The sequence below is a fragment of the Elephas maximus genome, chromosome 6, assembly GCF_024166365.1.
Source record: "Elephas maximus indicus isolate mEleMax1 chromosome 6, mEleMax1 primary haplotype, whole genome shotgun sequence".
NCBI lineage: Eukaryota > Metazoa > Chordata > Mammalia > Proboscidea > Elephantidae > Elephas > Elephas maximus.
In genome coordinates, this window is record NC_064824.1 from 80,123,376 (window position 1) to 80,149,036 (window position 25,661).

The following is a 25,661-nucleotide window of genomic DNA, read 5'->3' on the forward strand; positions in this document are numbered from 1 at the left end:
ATTATGAAGATGGTGCAGGACCAGGCAATGTTTTGTTTCGCTGGGTCGCTATGAGTGGGAAGCGACTTGATGGCACCTAAAAACAAAAAATATACTAGGCTTTAAAGAGTACTGAGTTATTTTTATTCTGAAAAATGAATCCATTAAAGGTTTTCCCTAGTGAACTTTCTTATTGTTAATTAACAATAGAATGTAACACACAATAAAGGAAAAGTAAGGGCTGGGCAAAGTGTTGAATTGTTACTTTTTTTCAGAACATAGAAATTGAATACTCTTTTTTTTTTTTCCCAAACCTCACAGCAAACCCAGAATTCTATATTTTACTTCACTGACAGAAAGAGTTTGAGACCTTCATATTCTCCCGATCTCATGACAGATGCTGTGATAATTCTAAGCCTTAGACATTTGGCATAGTTAAGGTTTTACAACAAGGTATTCTGGCAAAAGAGAGAAGACCCTAATTAGCAAAGTATCCTTGTTAACCTTTAAATTATTGTCCTTTTGGATCCCATGAGGTTTTTAAATAGATATATCATTTGTTTAGATCATTTCAGTTCTATGGCTTGGTGTCTTTCCAAATCTGGCTTCAAGGCCTTACTTAATTTATCCTTCAAATAAGCCTAGTAGAGAAGAAACACAATGGCATTGTTAAAAATCTTTTGTTATTTGCAAACCTCCTCTGTTTCCCTTTCCATAAAACGCTATTTAATATTTAGTTTTTATTTCAAGAATATATACTAGAATATTATCTATGAAATCCACATTTCCTTTTCGGGGTTATGAATATGGGGTGGATTGTGAAATAAGATGGTATCTGACATTGTGGCCCAAACTTCCCCTTTCATAGTTTGCACAGTTGAGAGGCTGGGGGTCAAACAAAGGGAACTGGACAACAGGGAACAGTAAGACTCAGACAGGGCACAGGAGACCTACACTGTTCCTGGCTGCCCAAAGTTTAGAGGGACCTTAGGAGGCCTGTACCATTCTAGGTTCAAGGGAAGACTGGCTTTCGACAGACTTCAGGGACGGACAGAAGAGGCCTTGAATTTCGCCAGGACATTTGCTCAGGGTGTTCCCTTTACATTCTGAGATGAAATAAATGGAGCTTGACGTTAACTTGGATAACAGTAAGTGTTAGAGGCGAAGGCAAGGAATAGCTCTTAGGATTTTCAGTGTTTCTATCAGGGAGCTGCCAAGCCCTCTTAGCAATCAGTCTGAGTACTCTTTCTTTCAGTTGCCAGCTTACACAAGGAAAGCTTGAGCAGTGGGCCATTAAATAACAGTTTGTCAAATATACTGATTTCATTTCAGCTATTTGTGAGAAGCCCCGTCTTCTCTGAAATCACTAAGACTTCACTGCCAGGAAAATATTATACACGCTTTTATTTTTGCTCATCTCTTTATTACATGGGGAGCCCTGGTGGTGTAGTGGTTAAGAGCTATGGCTGCTAACCAAAAGGTCAGTAGTTTGAATCCTCCAACTGTTCCTTGGAAACACTATGGGGCAGTTCTACTCTGTCCTATAGAGCTGCCATGAGTTGGAATCGACTTGACGGCAAGGTTTTTTTTTTTTTTTAGATTGTTTTTTTAATCATAGGGACAAGAAAGCACGTATACTTGGAGTTTCTTCCCTACATGACATTTACTGCTTATACTCCATCATGTACAGGTAGTCCCTGACTTACAATGTATTTGAGTTAGGATGAATTGCACTTACTACCATCGATTTTTTTTTTTTGTACACCTTATAGTTTTTTTTTTTTTTGGTATGGTTAGTAATATGTTACAGCATGTAATTTCATAATGTTATTCTCAGATGTTCACTCTCAGATGTTCAATTTTATGATTTACTATTCAAAACGTGTCTAGATTTATAAAGATATTGGTAATAAAAGGCAATAGTAATAAAAAAAAATGAAGTATTCGACTTATGTCAGAACCAACTTATGATGATGTAATCACTGGAACAGATTCCACTATAAGTCGAGGGCTACCTGTACTAATAGCAGAGACTATAGACAGAAGAAGGTGTTATCAAAGAAAGAGATCAACGATAATATTATTAGGTATTAGCCTTTACTTAGTGCTTACTCTGTACCAGATATTGAGTTAAATATTGTATGTGTCTTATTTTAGTTAGCCCTTACAAGGATTCAAACCTAGGTCTATTACAGGGTCATGGGGTCCCTATGAGTCAAAATTGACTCAATGGTACACAACAACAACAACAACATTACAGAGTCAAGCTCTTAACAACCGTGCTACATTGTCTGCCATACCTTACCTCACCAGCTTAATTTGAGATAGGGGTAGAATCCTGGGTGGAAAATGAATGGTTATAAATACTCAAAGTAAGTGAAAAATGATTAGATTGCATGTACCTTCCACTTAATGACTGTAAATTGTTCTTTACTGGAGTCTTGGGTCATGACTGTTTACTACCATGGTTCATGAGTGCATACTTATTTGAATCTGTTGCCATCAAGTGGATTCCGACTCATAGTGACCCTATAGGACTGCCCCACAGGGTTTTCAAGGAGTGGTTGGATTAGAACTGCTGACCTTTTGACTGGCAGCCAAACTCTTAACCACTACACTACCAGGGCTTGGCATACTTACCTAGCACTGCTAAATCTAGCCAGGAGAATCTAGCTTTTGGTGAATGAAAGTGTGAGTGAGAGACCTTAGGCTGGTTTCTAGCTGAAGACTCTTCCTGAAATTTGTAACCTCAATTTTTTGGTCAACTTCCTTTCTGTCCATTCCTAGTCTGAAGATCACAGGACTCTTAGTTAGAATGGGTTCATTAAGCATATGCCTGCTGGCTGTAGGTTTGGATGTTCAAGTTCTGCCCTTACCCATCCATAATTGATTTTTATCCCTGAAGCCTAGAGGGTAGACAGTGAGTTGGGCCTGAACTCACGCAGTAAACTCTGACCTGAATTGCTGTAGCGACTAAAACACAGCTAGAGTTTGGAAATTAAAGGCTGCCCAATGCAGGCTTAATGGGCCACTCTATCACAAGCAGGAAATGGAATTCAGATGCGCTGAGATTATTTGAACCTCTGGGTTCCTTCAGAGAAAAGTAGTTTTCGTATTTGCTTTTTAGGAGTGCACTTGCATTAAATAGTAACATAAAGATTTTTTTTTTAATGGAATATATGGAAAGAAAAAAATAAGCCATAGTTCCATTGCCCAAAGACAAACACTTTGTTATTTCTATTAACTTCCACTCTTTTTTCAAGTTTTAATAGACAGGGATGTGCATGAGTTTTACATGAAAATATTATTCATGCCATATAATCAGGCCCTGAAAAGTATTTGTTGAATAAACTAAAAATAACGTTTAATCAGATTCTGAGAGAACTATTTTGTCAGAGGAACTTACAATGAACAATTATACTTTCATTTCTATAATGAGATATAAATTTCATAATACAATTATTGACTTTGACTCCAAATGCCATTGTGAGGGGACTTTGATGCCAATGACTCCGTCTTGCTGAAGGAATATTAATGTGGTCAGTTCAATCAGATGTGGTTTGTTCCTAGGACTCCTCTGATGTGGTGAATATTTTCCTGTTGACGGTGGTAATAACTGCCGACACCTACTGAGTGCTTACTATATGTCAAGAAAATATTCTAATTGTCCTCCATTTATTAACTCATTTAATACTCAAATGAAGAAATTCCATTTTCTCCAGGTCACACAGTAAAGTTGGGATATGAATCCAAAGCCTGTACGTTTAACTATTGTACCTTAACAAGCCAATCTTCCAGTCTTAGTACATCATGAGTTTCCTTTCCTGAATTTTTCACTTTAATTCATTGTCAACTGGAATATACTTTCAAGTGATCTTTTTCAGTGAAAATATTATTTATTTATTTCGTTTTAAATTTTATTGTGTTTTAGGTGAAAGTTTATAGTACAAATTAGTTTTTCATTCAAAAATTGTATACACAAATTGTTTTGTGACGTTAGTTGCAATCCCCACAATGTGTCAGCACGCTCCCCCTTTCCTTTTCTACCCTGGGTTCTCTTTGTCCATTTGTCCAGTTTTCCTGTCCCTTCCTGCCTCCTTGTCTTTGCTTTTGGGCAGGTGTTGCGCACATGGTCTCATACTTGATTGAACTAAAAAGCACATTCCTCATGTGTGTTATTTTTTTATAGGCCTATCTAATCTTTGGCTAGAAGCCCTGGTGGTGCAATGGTTAAGAGCTCAGCTACTAACCAAAAGGTTATATATATATATAAACAAACATGTATATGTATGTGTGTGTATGTATATATACATACACACACATATATACTCACACACATAGACAGAGAAGGTAATCTACATAAAGCTCGTAATATAACACATGGCTCATAGTAAGTAGTCTTATTTAATTCAGCATAACATGTATTTATTGAGGAATTATTAGCTGTGAAGCTTTATTTAAAGAAATAAGCACATGTTCACATATATATAGACCTTCAATGGCATATATGAAACACCAGATTCTTTAACATATTTATTCTTAATATACTCATTACAGAGGTAATTTCTCAAGCAAATTAGTCATGTAACTTGATTCTTGATAGCAGCACAGGGAGTTAAGACTGCCAAAATCAACAGTATGTTTCAAAGGCTTCCAGGTTCTCTGTAACAAAGGCTGAGTAAGCCATGACTCATAATCAGGAAACTTCTATTTGAGGGCCTTATTATCTCTCTTCATATCTAGGGTGTGGGAAAGACTGGTAGCAGTGAGCAGCAGTCAGGGGAGGAGTTCCGTTCTGTTCCCAATGTCACATAGTGAGTTCGAGGCACATAGTGAAAGTTCTCCTTGAATAAGTTTTTTTCTTATTCAAGGGAGCCCCAGAGATGTGTGTAGAGTGATCTGAAAAATACTCAGGACAATGGAATGGTGTTAGAATTAATGATCTATTCCAGTAACTCTAGTTGAGTCAGTCATGTCTCATCACCCAGGAGTAAATTAGCCTCTGTTTACACCTAGCTTCTCTGGATTGCTTGCTACTTCATTTTGCCTGTTTATTTATGTGTGTGGGGGGAGGGGGTTGAGGGAGTTATGCTTTTATAGCTCCATGTTGCACCTGCACATCATGTAACTGAAAGAAAAGGGCTTTCAAGTTGCCCAGAAATGGTTTAAATTGTGATGGCTCATCCTCATGGGGCCTTGGGCAATGCCTTAGCATTTTTGAACCACAGGTTCCTGTGTGTTAAAGGAATAGTGTTAACTACCTAGTGGATTTGTTAAGGAGCCCTAGTGGCACAATAGCTAAGTACTTGGCTGTTAACTGAAGCGTTAGCGGTTCAAACCCACCAGCCACTCTGCAGGAGAGAAGACCTGGTGATCTGCTCCCATAAATAATTCAGCCTAGGAAACCCTATGGGGCAGTTCTACTCTATCCTATAGGGTCGCTGTGAGTTGGAATCCACTCGATGGCACATGACTACAATAGTGGATTTGTTGTGAAAAAGTTTAGATTGTAGATGGAAAAGAGCCATTGTTACTGTACTTGGCTATTAAAAACTAACTTGAATACTGCTAATAAAATATAGTTAATTCTACTACTAATAAAATAATACTAATAATGAAAATAAGAATAATAGAACCTTGTGAGCTGGTATAATGGTAAATGCTCCAATTCAGGGTGACCATATAGTTTATACCCAAAAGGGTCACTATTTTTTTTTTTTTTTGAGACTGAAAGGGTCACTATTAATAATTATCCCAGGACAACAGGCCAAATAAGGACTGTCCTGGGAAAACCTGAATCTATTCTCATTTTAATTATAATCATGTTGCTCTACTGAAGGAGCCCTAGTGGCACAGTGGTTAAGAGCTCGGCTGCTAACCAAAAGGTCAGCAGTTCAAATCCACCAGCCACTCCTTGGAAACCCTATGGGGCAGTTCTACTCTGTTCTGTAGGGTTGCTATGAATTGGAATTTACTCGATGGCAATGAGTTTCTCTTTTTTAAGTACCATGTACTAGTCCAAATCCTGGGGATCCAAACATGGTCACTGCCATCTCAGGATATAAGTCCATTGGGGCAAATATCATTGCTATAAATGATCATTATAAAATGTGACCAGGATTAATGATAGGGAAGCTGAAGGCAATGTGGAAACCAATAGTGCTCTGGAGATCAGGGAAGGCTCTCTGAATTGGTGATTTTTTTAAAGGTGAATATGGTGAGAAAGAATTGACCACTTTATAATAGAAATAATGTCAAAGGTAGGAGAGACAATCTGTGAGGAATGGGGAGCGTTTGGTGTGAAAGTCTGAAAATAGACAGTATACGTGCCGTAAGGATGATCAGTTAATATAAGGCTGGAGAGGTGAGTAGGGACTGAATTATGGAGGCTTTGTAAATCATATTAGGAGTTCAGACTCTTGTGGGTAGCTGAGAAGCTACTGAGAGGTTTTATGGGGAGGGTTGACATGATCGCATATGCATTTTATAGCTAAATTTCGGGTGCCGGGGACCAATCAGGAGAATGTTACAATGGTCAAAATCAGAATTAACTGCAATTTCTACAAAGATGTCAGTGGAGATGGAAAACTTTAGGAGGTGTGTGAAAAGGCTAGGTCATTAATTAGATGTGGAGAGTGACGCAGATGCCTAGGTTTTTGGCTTAGGTTTCTGGATGGATGCTGATGCCCCTAAATGACGGAGAAAATATTTAAAGAGGAGAAGCGGGTCTGGAGGATGATGATACTGAGTTCCATTTTGGAAATGTTGTGTTTGAAATGTCATTGATATAGGCCAGTGGAGATGTTAAACGGAAGGTTGATTGTATGGGTCAGGAGCTCAGGAGGGCATGATGAACAATATTTGGAGATTCGGGAGTCATCGGCATATAAATGTTCTTTGAAACCCTGGGACTAGATGAGACACCCTGAAGATAGTGGGCAGAATGAGAGAAGAGGAGGGCCAAAGACAGACTCTTAAGGAACATCAACCTATAAAGGAGGAGAGGGCTACTCTTGCATTTCTCTGGCCCTGAGGTTTCAAAAGGGCTTCAACAAACCGGCAGCATGTGACCACAGTGTAACCAGCGATAAGATGAAGTGTCTGATATTATGCCCTGGGTTAGAGTGTCAGTCGATAACTATATATAGTTTTAAAACCAGATTCCAACTCAAGAAAAACATCTCTTGAGCTCCTCTGGATGTGAAGAGAACTCACAGCCTAACTATCTCATTAATGTTATTACAGTTTCTTTGCTTTTCCTTCCCTTCTTTGGTAATTCTCTATCTAGGACATGCTTCCCTGGGAACATGCCAGGCGTGAGCAGCTCGAAGACTGCCCTCATTTTATTCTGAGATAATATCCTCACTCATATTATAGAAAAAGGAAGTTTTCTGATGAGGGTAGTTGGAAAATAAAGTATCTGCTTACCCAGGCCATGAGCTATAATTAGAAAGGCCGGCAATACCTAAAGTAGTAATTCAAGTCTCACTTTTCTCAAGAATCTCATAAAACAAGAATGCAAAGATTCTGATAAAGAAATTTTTAAATGTACACTGACAATGAAATACCCAGTAACCCAGTGCTGTCGAGTCGATTCCGACTCATAGCTTTTATTTGCCTCTCTGTGTTCTAGTCTGCATCACAGCTACTCACACATACTGTTGCTTTATCCCACTAGGCACGTCTTAGAATCATGGCGTATTAAATCTTACAGGATCTCAAAAAGAGCCTCTAACCCAAGCCCTCTCCCCCCTGCCCCCTTGTCCACTTTTTAGGTGAGGAAAGTACAGTACAGGGATGATGGCACTTAGAAATTACATCTGCATGCTATTCTATATCTAAATAGTAATGTTTATACCAAAAGTGCTATAAATTCATCACAGTGGTTAAGTTCCTGGGCTCTTGAAATTAACTACTAACTGGGTTTGAATCCAGCTCCATTTGACCTTAGGCAAATTACTTAATCTCTCTGTTCCTTAGTTCCTGCCTCTATAAAATAGAGAAAATTATAACATCTACGCATTGCCGGTGGGAGACAATTCTCTAAGTTTCTTATATTCCCGTATGTCTTCTGAGCAGAGACACTGATTGCCTTTGTTTTGAATTATCTTTGTATAGCAAATGGCCTCGAAAGGTAGTGGTAGTGTCTTCCTCCAGAGCAAAGGACAGGTTTACTTACTCTCCAGCATAATAAAAATAATGTCTTCCTTTGGAGCAAACATGAGATATGCTTAAAACCCATTGCTATTGAGTTGATTCTGACTCATAGCGAACCTATAGGACTGTGGAGAACTGCCACATGGGGTTTCCAAGGAGTGCTGGTAGATTCGAATTGCTGATCTTTTTGTTAGCAGCCGAGCTCTCAACTGTCAAGCTACCAGGGCCCGGAGATATGCTTACTGCCCACTATAAAAGATTCAGATTCCTCTCTGGTAGTGCAGCCAATTGCATGTACAGATATCACCTGGCCCTTAGAGAACCAGTGCAAATGCTGATACTCTGGCTGCTGTATTGCTGTGAATAATAGAGTTCTATGTCTCTGACCCAGGAGTCTCATCTTTTTCATGAAATTGTGGCAAGCTAATGTGTTAGTTTATAAGCAGAGTAAAATCTCAGACACTTCAAAGCTTTTGACTATAGGTTTCTGTAAGAACTAAACAAATAAACATAAAGAGCTTAGAACAACATCTGGCACGTAATGACTAAAGATCCAGTAAGTGTTGGTATTAATATTATTACAAGGTTATACTTCAGGAACCTATACATAGATCAAGTGGCAGTCATTCGAATAGAACAAAGGCGTACTATGTGGCTTAAAGTCAGGAAAGGTATGTATCAGGTTGTATCCTTCCACCATACCTATTCAATCTGTATGCTGAGAAAATAATCCAAGTAGCTGGTCTGTATGAAGAAGACTATGGCATCAGGATTGGAGGAAAATTCAATAACAACCTGGGTTATGCAGATGACACAACCTTGCTTGCTGAAAGTGAAGAGGACTTGAAGTACTTACTGATGAAGATCAAAGATCATAGCCTTCAGTATGGATTACACCTCAACATAAAGAAAACAAAAATCCTCACAACTGAACCAATAAGCAACATAAAGATAAATGGAGAAAAGACTGACTCTGTCAAGGATTTCATTTTACTTGGATTCACAATCGACACCCATGGAAGCAGCAATCAAGAAATCAAATGACAGTGGAGGTCAGCACAACTGGACTAAACCAAAGCAAAGAAGTTTCCTGAATAAACTGAATGCTTTGAAGTTCAGTGAAGCAGGGGCAGGGGTTTGGGGACCATGGTTTCAGGGGACATCTAAGTCAATTGGTGTAATAAAATCTATTAAGAAAACATTCTGCAACCCACTTTGAAGAGCGGCGTCTGGGGTCTTAAATGCTAGCAAGCAGCCATCTAAGATGCATCAATGAGTCTCAACCCAGCTGGATCAAAGGAGAATGAAGAACAACAAGGACACAAGGTAATTTTGAGCCCAAGAGACAGAAAGGGCTACATGAGCCAGAGACTACATCATCCTGAGACCAGAAGAATGAACAAATCTGTCTTGGAAGAAGTACAACCAGAATGCTCCTTAGAAGTGATGATGGAGAGACTTTGTCTTGCGTACTTGGAGATCAGTCCCCGGAGAAGGACTTGGTCTTAATCATCCAGGGGTGCTATAACAGAAATACCACAAGTGGGTGGCTTTAACAAAGAGAAATTTATTCTCTCACATTCTAGAAGGCTAGGAGTCCAAATTCATGGCATGGGCTACAAAGGAAGGCTTTCTCTCTGTGTCATCTCTGGAGGAAGGTCCTTGTCTTCAATCTTCCCCTGGGCTAGGAGCTTCTCAGACAGGGACACCAGGTCCAAAGGACACTCTTCGCTTCCACACTTCTTTCCTGGTGGTATGAAGTCCCGCTGTTTCTCTGATAATTTCTCTCTTTTACATCTCAAAAGATATTGGTTTAAAACACAATCTAATCTTGTAGGCTGAATCCTGTTTCATTAACATAACTGCCTCTAATCCCATCTCATTAACATCATGTTGTTGTTGTTGTTATGTGCTGTCGAGTCGGTTCCAACTCATAGCGATCTTATGCACAACAAAAGGAAACACTGCCTGGTCCTGCACCATCCTTAAAATAGTTGTTATGCTTGAGTTCATTGTTGCAGCCACTGTGTCAATCCACCTTATTGAGGGTCTTCCTCTTTTCCGTTGACCCTGTACTCTGCCAAGCATGATATCCTTCTCCAGGGACTCATCCCTCCTGACAACATGTCCAAAGTATGTAAGACACAGTCTCACCATCCTTGCCTCTAAGGAGCATTCTGGCAGCACTTCTTCCAAGACAGATTTGTTCGTTCTTTTGACAGTCCATGGTATAGTCAATATTCTTCTCCAACACCACAATTCAAAGGCGTCAACTCTTCTTCGGTCTTCCTTATTCATTGTCCAGCTTTCACATGCATATGGTGTGATTGAAAATACCATGGCTTGGGTCAGGTGCACCTTAGTCTTCAGGGTGACATCTTTGCTCTTCAACACTTTAAAGAGGTCCTTTACAGCAGATTTGCCCAGTGCAATGCATCTTTTGATTTCTTGACTGCTGCTTCCATGGCTGTTGATTGTGGATCTGAGTAAAATTAAATCCTTGACAACTTCAATCTCTTCTCTGTTTATCATGATGTTGCTCGTTGGTCCAGTTGTGAGGCTTTTTGTTTTCTTTATGTTGAGGTGTAATCCATACTGAAAACTGTGGTCTTTGATCTTCGTTAGTAAGTGCTTCAAGTGCTCTTCACTTTCAGCAAACAAGGTTGTGTCATCAGTATAATGCAGGTTGTTAATGAGTCTTCCTCCAATCTTGATGCCCCGTTCTTCTTCATATTATTTGTTCAGCATACAGATTAAATAGGTATGCTGAAAGAATACAACCCTGACGCACACCTTTCCTGACTTTAAACCAATCGGTATCCCCTTGTTCTGTCCAAACAACTGCCTCTTGATCTACGTAAAGGTTCCTCATGAGCACAAATAAGTGTTCTGGAATTCCCATTCTTCGCAGTGTTATCCATAGTTTGTTATGATCCACACAGTCGAATGCCTTTGCATAGTCAATAAAACACAGGTAAACATCCTTCTGGTATTCTCTGCTTTCAGCCAGGATCCACCTGACATCAGCATTGATACCCCTGGTTCCATGTCTTCTTCCGAAACTGGCCTGAATTTCTGGCAGTTCCCTGTCGAGATACTGCTGCAGCTGTTTTTGAAAGATCTTCAGCAAAATTTTGCTTGCGTGTGATATTAATGATATTATTCTATAAATTCCACATTCAGGTGGATCACCTTTCTTGGGAATAGGCATAAATATGGATCTCTTCCAGTCAGTTGTCTAGGAAGCTGTCTTCCATATTTCTTGGCATAGATGAGTGAGCACCTCCAGCGCTGCATCTGTTTGTTGAAACATCTCAATTGATATTCCATCAATTCCTGGAGCCTTGTTTTTCGCCAATGCCTTCAGAGCAATTTGGACTTCTTCCTTCAGTACCATTCATTCCTGATCATATGCCACCTCTTCAAATGATTCAATATCGGCTAATTGTTTTTGGTATAATGACTGTGTGTATTCCTTCCATCTTCTTTTGATGCTTCTTGCGTCGTTTAATATTTTCCCCATGGAATCCTTCACTATTGCAACTCAAGGCTTGAATTTTTTCTTCAGTTCTTTCAGCTTGAGAAACGCCGAGTGTGTTCTTCCCTTTTGGTTTTCCATCTCCAGCTCTTTGCGCATGTCATTATAATACTTTACTTTGTCTTCTCGAGAGGCCCTTTGAAATCTTCTGTTCAGTTCTTTTACTTCATCAATTCTTCCTTTTGCTTTAGCTGCTCGACGCTCAAGAGCAAGTTTCAGAGTCTCCTCTGACATCCGTCTTGGTCTTGTCTTTCTTTTCTGTCTTTTCGGTGACCTCTTGCTTTCTTCATGGATGATGTCCTTGATGTCATTCCACAACTCGTCTGGTCTGCGGTCACTAGTGTTCAATGGGTCAAATCTATTCTTCAGATGGTCTCTAAATTCAGGTGGGATATACTCAAGGTCATGTTTTGGCTCTTGTGGACTTGCTCTGATTTTCTTCAGTTTCAGCTTGAGCTTGCATATGAACAATTGATGGTCTGTTCCACAGTCAGCCCCTAGCCTTGTTCTGACTGATGATATTGAGCTTTTCCATTGTCTCTTTCCACAGATGTAGTCAATTTGATTTCTGTGTGTTCCATCTGGCGAGGTCCATGTATATATATAAAAAAAAAGTATATAGTCGCTGTTTATGTTGGTGGAAGAAGGTATTTGCAATGATGAAGTCGTTGGTCTTGCAGAATTCTATCATTCGATCTCCAGCATTGTTTCTATCCCCAAGGCCATATTTTCCAACTACTGATCCTTCTTCTTTGTTTCCAACTTTTGCATTCCAATCGCGAGTAATTATCAATGTATCTTGATTGCATGTTTGATCAATTTCAGACTGTAGCAGCTGATAAAAATCTTCTATTTCTTCATCTTTGACCCTAGCGGTTGGTGTGTAAATTTGAATAATAGTAATATTAACTGGTCTTCCTTGTAGGTGTATGGATATTATCCTATCACTGACAGTGTTGTACTTCAGGATATAGCTTGAAACATTCTTTTTGACGATGAATGCAACACCATTCCTCTTCAAGTTGTCATTCCCAGCATAGTAGACTATATGATTGTCTGATTCAAAATGGCCAATACCAGTCCATTTCAGCTCGCTAATGCCTAGGATATCAATGTTTATATGTTCCATTTTATTTTTGACGATTTCCAATTGTCGTAGATTCATACTTCGTACATTCCAGGTTCCGATTATCAATGGGTGTTTACAGCTGTTTCCTCTCATTTTGAGTCGTGCCACATCAGCAAATGAAGGTCCCGCAAGCTTTACTCCATCCACATCATTAAGGTCGACTCTACTTTGAGGAGGCAGCTCTTCCCCAGTCATCTTTTGAGTGCCTTCCAACTTGGGGGGCTCATCTTCCTGCACTGTATCAGACAATGTTCTGCTGCTATTCATAAGGTTTTCACTGGCTAATGCTTTTCAGAAGTAGACTCTCGGGTCCTTCTTCCTAGTCTGTCTTAGTCTGGAAGCTCAGCTGAAACGTGTCCTCCATGGGTGACCCTGCTGGTATCTGAATACCGGTGGCATAGCTACCGGCATCACAGCAACACAGAAGCCCCCACAGTACGACAAACTGACAGACACGTGGGGGTATTAACATCATAGAGATAGGATTTACAACATGTGAGAATATCACATCAGATGACAAAGTGGTGGACAATCACACAATACTGGGAATCAAGGCCTAGCCAAATTGATACACATATTTTGGGGGGATGCAATTCAATACGTAACAGACATCATGCTTGGTAAAGTAGAGGGTCAAGGAAAAAGAAGAAGACCCTCAATGAGATAAATTGACACAATGGCTGCAACAATGGACACAAGCACAAGAATGATTGTGAGGATGGCACAGGACTGGGCAGGGTTTCTTTCTGTTGTACATAGGGTTGCTGTGAGTTGGAACTGACTCGACAGTGCCTAATAACAACAATATATCTGCATATACTTGTGAAAGACTCATGGTTTAATCAGTGGCAGAGTTAGGACTAAAATCCAGATCTGGGGAAAACTTAGCCTCATGCTCTTTTCACCTTTTCCAGCTACTAATCTCTTCCACCCCTATATTGTATTTTCTACTTATAATGTTGAAAATAATGTACTTTAAGGGGAAGAAATGCCAATACTCTGCTCAGCTAAGAATTTTATACAAATTTGTTTGGTGAACAGGTTAAAATTTTTATGAGATAAGTGGGAAATATGGTGATCCCAGACCAATATATAAAACATTAAAGTATCTTTTTAAGGAAAGGGTAGTCTATACCATAGAAAAAATTATTTTGTACTGAAATACTTTATGAGAAAAACATTATGAAGTTTAAAAATTCACTAATGACAAGCCACATTTTAATTACATCTATTTCCTCCCTAAAAATTCATTTCTGCTTTTTGTTAAGGGCTGAAAGTAAACTTGTAAACTATATATGTCACAGACAGAATCCCTGAAAACAAGTGCTTCCTAATACTAGTTGTTGGATATTAAAATATTGCCCTTAGACTTTTTCTACAGATTATGGTTTAAGATTTGGTACCTGTATCACCACCACAACAAAAACACAACTAATGTTAATTAAATACTTGCTATATAGCTGACCCTTGCTCAGCATTTTACGTGTTTCTTCCACTCAGTCCTCACAACAGTCCTACAGAGTAGAGATGTTAGTAACTCAATTTTACTGATGAGAAAATGAGACATAGAGAAATTAAGTAGCTTTTCCCAGGTCACGCAGGAATATCTAATAGGCCGGAATGAACCGAAGTCTAATGACTAGAGAACCTGCTCCATTAAATTCTAACTCTGTTGCCATTTATCTTTGGTTGGGCCTAATGAGTGTGATGAAATTCAATGCTAAAATTAAGAAATTACAGGTCCCTGGGTGGCACAAATGGTTAAACACTCAACTACTAGCCAAATGATGGTTGGTTCGAACACACCCAGAGGTGCCTAAGAAGATAGGCCTGGTGATCTGCTAGCAAAAGGTCACAGACTTGAAAACCCTAGTTCTACTCTGCACGAAAAGGGTAGCCTTGAGTCAGAAGTGACTCAAAGGCAACTAACAACAACAACAAAGGTTTTCCACTAAACAATACAAAAATAACTCACGATGAGTCAGAATTGACTCCATGGCAGTGGGTTTGGCTTTCTTTTTGGTTTATACCAATAACTGCAAATCATGATTCAGTCTTACCCCTTCAATAAGATGCTCATTGACAGTCTAGTTCTAACTGTATGTTCTTGAATGGAATGTGAATTTTTTTTTTTTTAATTGTGCTTTAGGTAAAAGTTTACAGCTTAAGTTCTTTCTCATACAAAAATTTATGCACATATTGTTTTGTGACATTAGTTGTAATCCCCATAATGTGACAGCACACTCCCCCTTTCCACCCTGGGTTCGCCGAGTCCATTCGACCAGTTCCTGTCCCTTCCTGCCTGCTCACTCTGCCTCTGGACAGGAGCCGCCCATTTGGTCTCGTATATCTGATTGAACCAAGAATCACACTCCTCATGTGTATTATTTTTATAATATTTTTGTTTTATAGTCCTATCTAATTTTTTCTGAAGAGTGGGCTTTGGGAATGGCTTCGGTTCTGGGTTGACAGTGTGTCCAGGGGCCATAGTTTTGGGGGTTCCTCCAGTCTCTACCTGACCATTAAGTCTGGTCTTTTCATGTGAATTTGAACTCTGCTCCACAATTTTCTCCCATTCCATCAGGGACTCTCTGTCGTATTCCCTGTCATGGCAGGCATTGGTGGTAAGTGGGCACCATCTAGTTCTGGTCTCAGGCTGGTGAAGCCTCTGGTTCATGGGCTCCTTTAATCTCTTGGGCTAATATTTTCCTGTGTCTTTGGTGTTCCTCATTCTCCTTTGCTCCAAGTGGGCTAGGACCAATTGATGTATCTTAGATGGCCACTTGCAAGCTTTTAAGACCTCAGACGCCACTTGGAATGTGAAATTTTTTAAGAGATACAATTTTTTATTTCAATCTTAATACTATTTTATGGATTAATCAGCTGCTTCCAGAAACTCTTGCAGTTTTACTCTAAATGCCAATATACATACAGATGATCAACTTTTACAAATATCCTTATTTCTCTCCCTCTAATTCTCACTGCCTCACTACTCACACACTCAAAAATCATGCTATTAATTCTCACTGCCTCACTACTCACACACTCAAAAATCATGCTTTCAGTTTTGGGAAAGTTAAGATTGACGTGTAGTGGGCCTAATGCTGGAGTTATAAGGTTTCTAAAAAAAAAAAAAATTCAAAGCTTTCTCTATTATTGTTAACTCATTTTTAGTTATTTCTCTTTCTGATTCCCTTATTTCATAAGCTCTTTAAAAACACTGAAGCCTTTTTTTCCCTATGTGTCTTCTATGCTATTTCCAGAGTTCTGTTTTCTATCTTTAAATCTGTCAAACATAATAGTTCCATTTTTAAAAAAATAACATTTCACCTGTTCTTTATCTTTGCTGCAGTACACTTCATACTTTTGAAAATCAGCATGACCCTTTTCATTCTTGATCAATGCTTGCTATAACAGCTTTCCCTGAAGTGAAAGGAAGTAACTAGAATATACAGTATGCTGAATGATCAGAATATGGGGACTACACTTAGCCTTTATTCCCAGCTACAATACTCAGCCACATACTTTATATAGTTTTACGAATCTCAAAACCCCACATCTCCAGATCTTTTGAAGGTTGAGTTGCTATGATTCTTCATCATAATAAGTTACATAGGCCTTATCTTTAGGTGGCTTCTGTTGAAACACCATTATCATGGATGATTAGAGTTAGAAGAGCCACTTATCAAATTGGGCTCTAAGGACAAGGTTATTTATTTCAGTATGTGGTGAGGAAGGGAAGAGTATGTCAGGGGTGAGATCTCTACAGTGGCAGGACACAGGAGAGTATCATGCTAGAGACATCTGGAGTTCTGTGACATTTGGTATGGGAACTTAGAAGACATTATTTGTCTCTCTAAGCATCCCAATGAAGGGATGGTAAAATGATAAAGTGTGGACTCTGTCTTTAAGGTACGTCCAGTCTAATTGGGGAGATTGGGCCCACATGACATGGATAGAACATATAGTATAATTATTGTATTATGTGGAGCGCTGATGGCACAGTGGCTAAGCATTTGGCTGCTAACCAAGAGGCTGGCAATTCAAATCCACCAGCTGCTCCTTGGAAACCACATAGGGCAGTTCTACTCTATCCTATAGGGTCACTATATTTGGAATAGAGTCTGTGGCAATGGGTTTGCTTTATTAAGTGGCATAGACAAAACTGTTAAAAGTTCAAATAAAGGAGACATTAAATACCTCAGGATTACTAACAGCATTACTTAGAGATGACAACGAACAATTAAAGAGAAGAAAGGTGTTAGAAGAGTGGCATTTAGGGATGGAGGGGGTGGTGCCTGAAGCTGGTCTATCTGAATCCTGAAGAGATGCTGCTTTAAGGAGTGAAGGGCACCTCTATTCTTGGAAACATTTCACAGGTAACTGCCAATGGCAGCTATGTTAAAACAGGACCAAAAGCTTTCAAAGTAAAATTGGTTGAGAGTATTTAAAAAGCATGAGAACTAAAGAATTCAGGGAATTTAGACCCATTTCTACTGCCTCTGACGGCCTTATTTCTCTCTCAGAGGAGTTATTGCCAACTTTGTCAAATGAGGAATCTGCTGCTATATATCCTGAAATCATAGAGTAAAAATTACAAGAACCAGAGCTGATTCCTCCCAATTTTGACTTCCTGTTTTGCTGCTTCGTGTAGAATTTTGGGTAACCTCTGGATTCAGTGAATGAGGAATCATCTGGTGTAGTGAAGTCTACAAGAACAGGCTTGACTTAGAAATAATTTACTGGGTTATAAGGAGTCACCTATAATTTCTTTGGAGGTATATGCGGCATGATTCTATTGCTGATTCTATTGGTTATCTGAGTCCTCTCCCTCCCCCCCACCCCCCACCCAGGGAAATAAGATATTGGATAAGAATTTCCTTACTTTGAAAGCTTTAGTATTATTAATATAATTAACCGGGACTTGGAATTCTATGAAAGCAAATACCCTTTCACTAATTCTTCCTTTGAATATGTATGATCATTTCATGCTTACATGAGAATTTAGTCTTGCTTGCTATTGTTCTTTAGGATAACTAGAAGAAAATATTGTTGTATGAACCTATGAAAAGTATTAACATAGCTAATATTTTGGCTCTTTATGAATACTTATGTTTTATGAATACATTTTTTGTGAATACATAAGCTTACTTGAATTTTTTTTTCCATTTTATTTTCCTAAGCAGTATTTTCAGTATTGAAAAAGTATAAGACAACAAAGATTAGAGTAACATATCAAGAGACAAAGATGTCTGTTTGAAGTGTGGGAAGAGATTTGGTGAATGTTTTCTCTAGACATTAAAGAGATGGTGTGCTAGATAGTTCCTGGGACAGGGTTAGAGCTTTATATATTGTTCTAAGTTGATTGATATGCCAAGGAAATGGTTGCCCTTCACAGTCAGAAGTGAACATAGGATGCGTAAAGTAAATAGAGCCTAAAAGGGCAACTTGTGCTGTAGCTTTTAATATTCTTTCTGTTTCTCAGCATTCCAGCTAGTTTTATAAAGACCTATAGTATGGTGAAGCAGCAAGAGGAGGGAGTTATGGCGAGTCTGAGCATGGAAGAAGAGAAAAGAAAGATGGGATCTGAAATGGGGGTGGGCCGCAGAGTTGTAAGTTAACACCTTAGGGAAAGTGGTATAATCTTAGAATTTGAGAAATCTGAGGGACTTAAAAAAAAAAAAAAAAAAAGACAGGAAAAAAGTAGAACTAGAATCTAGGGCCTTAGATTCAAATTCTACATACCACTGGCTTCTCCAGTATCAGCTCTGTGTTCCTGGTGTAGTATCTGCTAATGACTTACTCATCTTGGGGTACCTGAAATTCTGATGAAGTGAAGCTGTCACTGTCTCCTGATACTGCATATTCCTTAACTACTTGATTATTTTGTGTTTCAGTTCCCTGGTGGAGTAAGGGACCATGTCTGTGGCAAGGTTAATTGCTCTAGAATAGCTTCTTGTTGTGTGCCATTGAGTTAATTCAACTCACAGGGACTGTACAAGACAGAGTAAACTTGCCCCATAGGGTTTCCTAGGCTGTAATCTTTATGGGAGTAGATTGGCATGTCTTTTCTCCCTCGGAGTCTCTGGTGAGTTTGAACCACTAACCTAAATGTTAAGCAGCCACCAGGGCTCCTTCTAGGATAACTAGGAATTGCTCATTGCTATTATGATCTATAAATAAGACTCAATAAAGAACTCCTTTGGGCAAAGCTCTTGGAAAATCAAATTCTAATGCCAGTCTCAGAACAAACAGGATATGTGAAATGTTGTGTCTTTGAGCCTCTGTGTGTCTCAATTTCATCTTTTAATAAATAAAGTAATCTCTACTGATGTACTGCTGTTAACATTACCAAAAACCAAACCCATTGCTGTTGAGTAGATTCTGACTCATAGCCACCATATAGGATGTAGTAGAACTGCCTCACAGGGTTTTCAAGGAGCAGCTGGTGGATTCAAACTTCAAGCCTTTTGATTAGCAGCCAAGCTCTTAACCACTGTGTCGCTAGGGCTCTGCTGTTAAGATTAAATGAGATCAAATACATATAATGCTTTCAAAGGAATAAGGCATGAGATCTGTATCTGGGCTAGTATGATTTATTTTATGCTTAGCATGGAAAAAGCCTCAGCCAAGATATTTGTGTGTAAATTCTGAAGCATGTCCTATTTGAAAAGTATATCTTAAGACTTTGTGCCTGTGTTTATTTGTTTGAGTGTGTGAAGAGGGCAGGAAATGGGAAAGGGACCAAGTAAAGTAAAGTGACAGTGGAGAAGACCAAGAAGTACATTCCTATGTGATTCTCTTAAACATCCCTTTGGATTGTACTTCTGTATTCTACATTAAAATAAAATGGATGTTTAAGGCAATCTCTCTTTCTTATGACAAAATTATCTGTGTTAGTGCCTCTTCTCCCTTATTTACCTACAAACTCCTTGAGGATAGTGCCATGTCTCATATTTTCTACCCTTATAAGAAAAAACCCATAGGACACAACATAACGTTTTGCACAGATAGTCAATAAATACAGTCTATCTATAAAAACCAAAACAAACAAACAAACCCGTTGCCATCAAGTCGATTCTGACTCATAGCGATCCTAAACCCCAAAACCAAACCTGTTGCAGTGGAGTCAATTCCAACACTTAGTGACTCTGTAGGACAGAGTAGAACCACCCCATAGAATTTCCAAGGAGCACCTGGTGTATTCAAACTGCCAACCTTTTGGTTAGCAGCCATAGCTCTTAACCACTATGATACCAGTTTCCATAGCAACCCTAGTCACCAATAAATATCTGGTGAGTGAATATTACCTACTGATTTTCTTCCAGCTGTTGTATGGATATAGATCTCTGTTCACATGTCATCAGTGATATATAAGCAGCAGCAGATAATACAAGGGGACTAGATAGACGGTTTTTTTTTTTTTTTAGATAGACGGTTTAGAGTCCTGGTGGCACAGTGGTTAAGAGCTTGGTTGCTAACCAAAAGGTTGAAAGTTCCTTGGAAACCATATGGGGCAGTTCTATTCTGTCCTGTAGAGTCTCTGTGAGTTGGAGTCGACTCGATGACAATGGGATTGGTTTTGTGGTTCTTTTAGATAGGTGGTTCAGAGGGCATTGCTTCCATTTCCAAAGAAGTGTTTGAAAGGCAAAATTTTAACAACTGCCTAAAAATTCATTTATATCTGGCCATCAACCAAGTTTACATGCATTACAAAGGCATTAGGGGTGGAGCCAAGATGGCGGAATAGACAGATGCTTCCCGCGAGCCCTCTTTACAACAAAGACCCGAAAAAACAAGTGAAACGAGTATATTTGTAACAAGCTGGGAGCCCTGAGCATCAAAGGCAAGCTTAGACAATGAACTGAGGGGCAGGGGGAGGAAGAGACCATTCAGAAGTGGAGAGGAGTTACCGGACCTGAATTGCGGGGATCCCTCAGACACCACTCCCAGAGCTGTGGTGGCGGGGGGCTGGTACTAGCATTCGGCTGCAGTTTCCTCAGGGAGAAGCAGCCAGCCACACAGCCTACTCACACCTCTGGAACCTGAGGAGAACAGCGCTCTCAGCAAAAGCTAAGTACTTGCATATATTTTACTACGCCCCCCACCCCACCCCCAAGCCGGCTTCAGCGGCTGAATCCCTGGGCCTGAGATAGACCCTGGTGAGCACCTAGAGCCATCCTCCTGGCCCTGGGGAAGGAAAAAATTTGTAATTGGGGGGAAAAGATAATTTGCTAGCTCCATTAACTGGGGGAGCTCAGGACGGAAGCGGCTCCTGTCCAGGCATAAACCATCTGTGGACCTTGAGCACCTTTCCCTTCTACATGGACCTGTGTGAGCCTATTTTGGGAGAATAGGCCCTTGTTGGCAGACTCCAACCATTTCAGCTGTGTGGTGGAGAGGTGGGTGTTTGACGTTTGACATTAATTTGCCTATTAAACAAGGTCCTCACCTACCCACATCAGGGACCTAAGGACTGGTAGCTCCACTCAGGTCACCCAGCCACCCATAACAGAGGTCCAAAGATAACTGTACCTCCCAGTCCTTACAACCAAAAACTTTGGGTGCCCATGGTCCACCTACAGAACCCACCCACCAGCATGCTCTAGGAAACAGAGACGCATTTTCCTCAGAGACACTTGGGAGTCGGTTCTCAGTCCCCTGTCTTGTTCAGAGCATGACCCCCTGCTGCAATCAGATACTGGTATATATGCCAATCACCCCTGCCCCTGTAAGACTGTAGGACAGAGCCTATACCACACACTTGATGATCAGCTACCTGGAAACCTGAGCTGAATTCATGCAAGAAAACTGAATGGACTCCTAGACTGATATATCTGATAACAGCTCTAGCCAGCTGGGGACAGGACCCAAGAGCTCCAAAGGTGAAAATAATCAAGCTAGTTCACTCAAGCACCCATAGGGGTATGCCAAAACAAAACAAAGCAAGCAGCTATGACACAGTAAGCAGGCATAAACTAATACAATAACTTACAGATGGCTCAGAGACAACAGTCAATATCAAGCCACATAAAGAAACAGACCATGATCACCTCAACAGGCTCTCAAAACAAAGAATCCAGGGATCTTCTAGATGAAAGCGCATTCCTGGAATTACCAGATGCAGAATACAAAAGTTTAATACACAGAGCCCTTCAAGACATCAGGAAGGAAATGAGGCAATACACAGAGCAAGCTAAGGAACACACAGATAAAGCAACTGAAGAAATTAGAAAGATTATTCAAGAACATAATGAAGACTTTAAGAAGCTGGAAAAATCCATAGACAGACAGCAATCAGAAATTCAGAAATTAACAATAAAATTACAGAAGTAGACAACTCAATAGAAAGTCCAAGGAGCAGAATTGAGCAAGTAGAAGCTAGAATTTCTGAGTTCGAAGATAAATCACTTGGCATTAATATATTTGAAGAAAAATTGGATAAAAGAATTAAAAAAAATGAAGAAACCTTAAGAATCATGTGGGACTCTATCAAGAGAAATAACCTACGAGTGTTTGGAGTACCAGAACAGGGAGGGATAATAGAAAATACAGAGAGAATTATTGAAGATTTGTTGGCAGAAAACTTCCCTGATATTGTGAAAGATGAGAAGATATCTATCCAAGATGCTCATCAAACTCCACATAAGGTAGATGTTAAAAGAAAGTCACCAAGACATATTATAATCAAACTTGCCAAAACCAAAGATAAAGAGATAATTATAAGAGCAGCAAGGGATAAACTAAAAGTCACCTACAAAGGAGAGCTAATACAAATAAGCTTGGACTACTCGGCAGAACCATGCAGGAAAGAAGGCAATGGGATGACGTATTTAAAAAGTTGAAGGAAAAAAATTGCCTGCCAAGAATCATATATCCAGCAAAACTGTCTCTTAAATATGGAGGTGAAATTAAGACATTTCCAGATAAACACAAGTTTAGGGAATTTGTAAAAACCAAGCCCAAACTACAAGAAATACTAAAGGAAGTACATTGGTTAGAAAATCAATAATATCAGGTATCAACCCAAGACTGGAACACTGGGCAGAGCAATCAAGTCAACCCAGACAGGGAAATCCAAAAAAACAAAGCAAGATTATTTAAAAAAAAAAAAGCCCAAAATAGGGTAACAGCGATGTTATTATATAAAAGAAGACAACATTAAAACATTAAAATAATAAAGAGGGACTAAGAAATGTAATCATACATTATGATATGGTGATACAAAGAAATAAAAGTTAGTTTTAAATTTAGAAAAATAGGGGTAAAAATAAGGTAACCACAAAGGAGACAAAGTATCCTACTCATCAAAATAAAATACAAGGGAAAAATATAGACTCAGCAGAAACAAAATCAACAACAACAAATATGAGGAAAGGACAATATATAAAGAAAATCTACTCAGCACATAAAATCAAGTGGGGAAAAAGAAACTGTCAACACACAAAAAAAGACATCAAAATGATAGCACTAAATTCATACCTCTCCATAATTACCCTGAATGTAAAAGGACTAAATACACCAATAAAGAGACAGAGGGTGGCAGAATGGATTAAAAAACAAGATCCATCTATGTGCTGCCTACAAGCGATACACCTTAGACTTAGAGACACAAACAAACTAAAACTCAAAGGATGGAAAAAAAATGTATCAAGCAAACAACAATCAAAAAAGAGCAGGAAATTACGCTGAATGTAAATGGACTAAATGCACCAATAAAGAGACAGAGAGTCACGGACTGGATAAAGAAACACGATCCATCTATATGCTGTCTACAAGAGACACACCTTAGACTTAGAGACACAAACAAACTAAAACTCAAAGGATGGAAAAAAATATATCAAGCAAACAATAAGCAAAAAAGAAAAGGAGTAGCAATATTAATTTCTGACAAAATAGACTTTAGACTTAAATCCACCACAAAGGATAAAGAAGGACACTATATAATCATAAAAGGGACAATTGATCAGGAACACATAACCATATTAAATATTTACGCACCTAATGACAGGGCTGCAAGATACATAAATCAAATTTTAACAGAATTGAAAAGTGAGATAGACACCTCGACATTTATAGTAGGAGACTTCAACACACCACTTTCGGAGAAGGACAGGACATCCAGTAAGAAGCTCAATAGAGACACAGAAGACCTACTTACAACAATCAACCAACTTGACCTCATTGACTTATACAGAACTCTCCACCCAACTGCTGCAAAATATACTTTTTTTTCTAGTGCACATGGAACATTCTCTAGAATAGACCACATATTAGGTCATAAAACAAATCTTTGCAGAATCCAAAACATCGAAATATTACAAAGCATCTTCTCAGACCACAAGGCAATGAAGCTAGAAATCAATAACAGAAAAACTAGGGAAAAAAAATCAAATACTTGGAAAATGAACAATACCCTCCTGAAAAAAGACTGGGTTATAGAAGACATCAAGGAGGGAATAAGGAAATTCTTAGAAAGCAACGAGAATGAAAATACTTCCTATCAAAACCTCTGGGACACAGCAAAAGCAGTGCTCAGAGGCCAATTTATATCGATAAATGCACACATACAAAAAGAAGAAAGAGCCAAAATCAGAGAACTGTCCCGACAACTTGAACAAATAGAAAGTGAGCAACAAAAGAACCCATCAGGCACCAGAAGAAAACAAATAATAAAAATTAGAGCTGAACTAAATGAATTGGAGAACAGAAAAACAATTGAAAGAATTAACAAAGCCAAAAGCTGGTTCTTTGAAAAAATTAACAAAATTGATAAGCCATTGGCTAGACTGACTAAAGAAAAACAGGAAAGGAAACAAATAACCCAAATAAGAAACGAGAAGGACCACATCACAACAGAGCCAAATGAAATTAAAAGAATCATTTCAGATTACTATGTAAAATGGTACTCTAACAAATTTGAAAACCTAGAAGAAATGGATAAATTCTTGGAACAATACTACCTACCTAAACTAACACATTCAGAAGTAGAACAACTAAATAGACCCATAACAAAAAAAGAGATTGAAACGGTAATCAAAAAACTTCCAACAAAAAAAAGTCCTGGCCCAGATGGCTTCACTGCAGAGTTCTACCAAACCTTCAGAGAAGACTTAACACCATTACTATTGAAGGTATTTCAAAGCATAGAAAAAGACGGAATACTACCCAACTCATTCTATGAAGCTACCATCTCCCTGATACCAAAACCAGGTAAAGACATTACAAAAAAAGAAAATTTTAGACCTATATCCCTCATGAACATTGATGCAAAAATCTTCAACAAAATTCTAGCCAATAGAATCCAACAACACATCAAAAAAATAATTCACCCTGATCAAGTGGGATTTATACCAGGTATGCAAGGCTGGTTTAATATCAGAAAAACCATTAATGTAATCCATCACATAAATAAAACAAAAGATAAAAACCACATGATCTTATCAATAGATGCAGAAAAGGCATTTGACAAAGTTCAACACCGATTTATGATAAAAACTCTTACCAAAATAGGAATTGAAGGAAAATTCCTGAACATAATAAAGGGCATCTATGCAAAGCCAACAGCCAATATCACTCTAAATGGAGAGAACCTGAAAGCATTTCCCTTGAGAACGGGAACCAGACAAGGATGCCCTTTATCATCACTCTTATTCAACATCGTACTTGAAGTCCTAGCCAGGGCAATTAGGCTAGACAAAGAAATAAAGGGTATCCAGATTGGTAAGGAGGAAGTAAAGCTATCACTATTTGCAGATGACATGATCGTATACATGGAAAACCCTAAGGAATCCTCCAGAAAACTACTGAAACTAATAGAAGAGTTTGGAAGAGTCTCAGGTTATAAAATAAACATAC

At 38.9% G+C, this 25,661-nt stretch overlaps 1 long non-coding RNA gene across 1 annotated transcript in view; it reads left to right on the forward strand.

Moving 5' to 3' along the window:
- Window positions 1–927: 927 nt before the first annotated feature.
- Window positions 928–25,661, forward strand: part of LOC126077863 (uncharacterized) — a 108,767-nt gene continuing 84,033 nt past the window's right edge. The window contains exon 1 of the long non-coding RNA XR_007517881.1: window positions 928–1,127. This is a non-coding gene — a long non-coding RNA (uncharacterized LOC126077863). The remainder of the gene's footprint in view (window positions 1,128–25,661) is intronic.